Source organism: Solanum lycopersicum, chromosome 3 (assembly GCF_036512215.1).
Source record: "Solanum lycopersicum chromosome 3, SLM_r2.1".
In the NCBI taxonomy this organism is placed as follows: domain Eukaryota; kingdom Viridiplantae; phylum Streptophyta; class Magnoliopsida; order Solanales; family Solanaceae; genus Solanum; species Solanum lycopersicum.
This window is the reverse complement of record NC_090802.1, coordinates 15,633,681-15,638,481: the sequence shown is the minus strand read 5'-3', so window position 1 is coordinate 15,638,481 and position 4,801 is coordinate 15,633,681. Positions and strand designations below refer to the sequence as shown.

The 4,801-nt window shown below is 27.7% G+C and overlaps 1 long non-coding RNA gene across 1 annotated transcript; it reads right to left on the bottom strand.

Annotated features, from left to right (window-relative positions):
• Window positions 1-1,425: 1,425 nt before the first annotated feature.
• LOC138347744 (uncharacterized) lies at window positions 1,426-2,793 on the bottom strand. Its single transcript, XR_011220281.1, has 2 exons — window positions 2,077-2,793; window positions 1,426-1,913 (listed from the first exon to the last, which is right to left on the bottom strand). It is a non-coding gene; the product is annotated as an uncharacterized lncRNA (long non-coding RNA).
• Window positions 2,794-4,801: the final 2,008 nt, after the last annotated feature.

The window sequence follows — 4,801 nt, the reverse complement described above, 5'->3', positions numbered from 1 at the left end:
GACTAATACATCCCTCATGTTGAACCATATAAATTTCTTCTTCTAAATCACCATTTAAAATTGATGTTTTTACATCCATTTGGTGAATAACCAGTTTGTGAATTGATGCTAAGACAATTAAAATTCGAATAAAAGAAATTCTAGTCATTGGTGCAAATATATTAAAGTAATCAATATTTTATTTTTGAGAAAGTCCTTTTGCTGCTAATCGAGTTTTATATTTATCTATAGATCCATCAGGATTAAGTTTCCTTTTGAAAATTCATTTACAACCAATAGGTTTTGCACCAGGAGGTAAGTCAGTCAAAATCAATGTTTAATTTTTCATAATTGAATCAATTACCAGTTTTATTGCCTCTTTCCAAAATTTAGCATCAGAGGAAGATATAACTTCAAAATAGTTTAATGGTTCATTATCAACAAGAAAAGTTTGAAAATCATTTCCATAAGAAAAAAATGTTCTTGGCCTTTTGCTCCTCCGCAGTTCCTCAATACCAGAGGAATTATCATTGTTTCTTTCAATAGGTGCATGAGAAGTTTTATCACATAGTGAAAAAATATTTTCAAAAAATTTAGCTTTCTTTGTCTCAATAATAGTATTTCAATCAACCACATCACTTTTTAACACAAGAAATCTATATGCAACACTATGTTCAGCATATCCAATAAGCATGCAATCAGCAGTTTTAGAATCAATTTTTCTCTTCTTTAGGTTCAGGTAACAAAGCTAAAGCAAGGCACCCCCACACTTTTAAATATTTCAAGTTAGATCTATAACTTTTCACAATTCATAAAGGGTTTTGTCAGTTCTTTTATATTCTATCTGTAAGTGATATGCAGATAAAATTGCTTGACCCCATAAATTATTAGGAGCATTAAAACTAATTAACGTTGAATTCATAATTTCTTTTAAAGTTCTATTTTTCCTTTCTGCTACTCCATTAGACTCAGGTGAATAAGATGGGGTTACTTCATAAATAATTCCTTCTTTTCACATAAAACATTTAAAGAAAATATTCTCTGCCTCTACCAAATCTTAGTCTCTTGATTTTCTTATCAATTTGATTTTCAACCTTAGATTTGTAAGTAATAAAAGCATCAAATGCATCATCTTTATTTCTAAGTAAATACAACTTAGTAAATCTTGAAAAATCATTAATAAAAGTCACATAATATCTTTTACCATCTCTAGTCATAGTTTGTTTTAGATCACCCAAATCAGTATGGATCAACGATAATAAATCAGTTTCTCTATTTATCGAAAAATAGAATCTTTTAGTAATTTTAACTTCAACACATATTTCACATTTATCAAAATTATTCGAATCTAAATAAGGTATTAAATCAAGAGACTGCATATCTTTAATATATGAGACATTAATATGTTTTAATCTAGCATGCCACAAGGAAATAAACTCAACCATATAATCAGAAGAAGATGCATTGTTATTAAAAATGTTGAGTACAATGAGTCCTTGATTACAATAGCCTTTTTTCACAAACACGTTATTTTTTGTAATATAATCTTATCAGATTCAATATCACTTTGATTCCAGCTTTATTTAACAAAACTACAGAAATCAGATTTGCTTGTATTGTAGGAACATGTAGCATATCCATAAGGGATAAAGTTTTTTCCGAAGTGAGCTTCAAAAGCACTTGACCCTTACCCAAGACTTTAGCAGTTCTTAAGTCTCCAAGGTAGACTACTTCACTGTCATCTCCTATTGGTATATAGGAGGCATATGCTTCTCGATTTGTACAAATATGATGAATAGCCTCAGAGTCTACTGCTCATTCTTTTACATGTGCCACAAGATTCACTTGAGAAATGACAACTGCAATAATTTCATCTCCTTCAACTAATTTTGATATTCTTTAATTTGAATTTTCATTTCTTTCATGTCATGCATCTGCCATTGATAATATTTATCAACTACAAATTTTTATTTGGTAGCATCTTCAACAATGAATTTCTTAATTAAGGCTTCCCAAATAACTTATGTTTCCTTGCAACTACAATAAATATCAAACAATTTGTTAGAAATGATTTTGCAATATAGTATGGCGACATACCTTATTGGCGTATTGTCATAATTTTAAAATTTTATTATCAGTTTCTGCACTTGGTTGTGGATGTATCAAGTCATGTGCACTTGGTTGTGGATGTATCAAGTCATGTGCAACTCTATGAACATCAAGCAAAGAGAAAATACGCTCTTGTCATCATTTAAAATTTTCTTTAACAAAAATTTCAATATTTAACACATTCGAAAATGGTTTAGCATAATATAATACAACTGAAACTGGGGTAGTGGGATTACTATCAGTATTTGTAGAATAAACAGTAATTTCAAGAGTAGTATTATTTACTATAGTTTCTTAGATTGTTGGGAAATATTAGAAAAATCTAACAATAATAGTGATAATAATAATGATGATAATAATAATAATAATAATAATAATAATAAATATCTTTATTATTTATTAAAAAGTGATCCTGAAAATAAGATAAATATTATTACGCTGATATATAAATATAAGTGCATGACATAGATAAATACTTGAGTCGTGCTGAACACTGTCCTAAAAAATTATTTCAATGGTGTGAAATATTTTCCAGGATTAAACAAACACTTCTCCATCTTAAATAATAGAGGTGACATGAATCAGAAAATTAATTAACATCACAAAGTTATTAAGGGGATATAAGATGAATTTTAATTAAAATAAATAAAACTATAAGGGAGAGTGGAAACAGTGAATGAAATCGAAGAAAGAGTTAATTTTTTTTCTTGTTAAAGTTGCAGAGAAGTGAGGGACAATTTATAGTGAAAAATATTCACAAGCTCCTGACGAGTGTCTTAAGTCTTGATTTCCAACAACTTGCACTTGATAAGTGTCTTAACACCTGTCTTCCAACAATAACAATCAAAATGTCACTAATATTTAGAAATTATATGACAAGTGGAACATTTGGAAGATGACAAGTGTAAAATCTTTTAAATAAGGCTTAAGTCATCGCCCGTTTCTCAAAGTTGTCTGCATAATTCACTTAGACACCTCAATTATGACTTGTACCCGTTGAACACCTAAATTATTCAAAACGTGTACCTATTAAACACAAAATGCTTATATGACAAAAATGTATATTGCACTTCCTGAAGCGCGTGAAAAGACTTAAAATAGTATTTTTTTTGCATTTTTTCTTCTTTTATTGATACTTGTCATTATAATTAACTTAAAAAATATTTTTCTTCTTTTATTTACACTTTTTCAAAAAAGAAAATCATCCCACTCCCTACCTATCATCCTCTTCATAATTTAGTTTATAAATTTTTCTTCATTTTAGCTCCAACATTGATTTTTTTTCTTTTTTTATATACAAAAAATTTATATTTTTCAAATATGAAGATAAATGAAAATCAACTATGAAGATTTAAATTTGAAAGAAATTCTTCGTATGATTTATTTTAAATCTCATAAAAATAAGGAAGAAATATGAAGAAGATGAAAGAAGATAAAGATTTTTACGTATAAAAAAGTTAGCCGATATTTATTCATCACAATTTTCGAGCAAAGACTTTTACTCAAATTCATATGTGTTTGTTAAATTTATCAAAAAAGATTTCAAAAAATTTATAAGAAATAATTTTGGAGCTATAAATTTCATTTTGTCATCGATGTAGAATTGAATAACCACCAACAATATTTTCTTTCTTTTTCACTCTTAGTATGAAATATATATATATATAGGCTGACATTTTCATTTTTTTTTTAAAAAAAATTAGATATTAAATGTGTGTTTTTTTTATAATTTTCAGAGCCCAATGTCAAATGTTATTTTTTAATTAGTCATTTTGTCATGTCAATGTAAGTGTATCACATACTCTTCATATTTTTTTGCTGATTATTAAAAAATGTCTAATAAGAATGGTTTTTGTATAGTTAAAAGTGTTCGGTTGATACTAATCTTAATTAACACGTCTAAGTAAATTATGCGGACAACTCTAACAAACCGATGATGACTTAAGCCTTTAAATAATCCTCCAATAACTTGGCATGTGATAATGGAATTAATCACTTGCCATCACCGCCAATCCACCATTATACACTTTAATTCATTTGTCTCCTGCTTCAGTAGCCTAATGAATTTGACTCTGGAAGTTAATTCAGCGGGAATAATGAAGTTCTTCAGATCTCCTTCAAAATTGAATGCCAATCCTGTACTACTATTACTCTTCTTTTGCAATTACTCAACAGGTTTGAACACAAACTTTAATTCAATTTTTTTTAAAAAATAAAAATCAGAGTCTTACAATTGGTTCTTGATAAATAATTGTATACAAACTCTAAGGATGCGAGTTTGTGTCATTTTTCAAAGAAAATGGATAAGTGATTTTCTGGTATTTGGTTACATGCATGAAATTTCCAAGGAAAATCCATCACATTATGACTCCCTTAATTTTATGTGTGGAAGTCATTTCTTTTACATTTGTATAATTATTTTAACTTTTAAAAATTTCATACTGCTTTATTCTACTAACAGTTATACCTTATACATTATTGCTAATCTTTAGTACTAAAAGATTGTACTATATATCTAAAAACTCTCTTAGCATGCTGTCATTATTATTAATCTTTAACATATATAGTTTTTCAAAAAGAAAAAATAGTTTCTATTTAACTGGAAAACATTTTCTAGAAAAATGACTTGGTGTTATACCAAACACAACTAGAGCAAAGAGTTTGACGTATGATTTTAAACATTGTATGTTTCTTATCAAGGAAGAAAAATCAA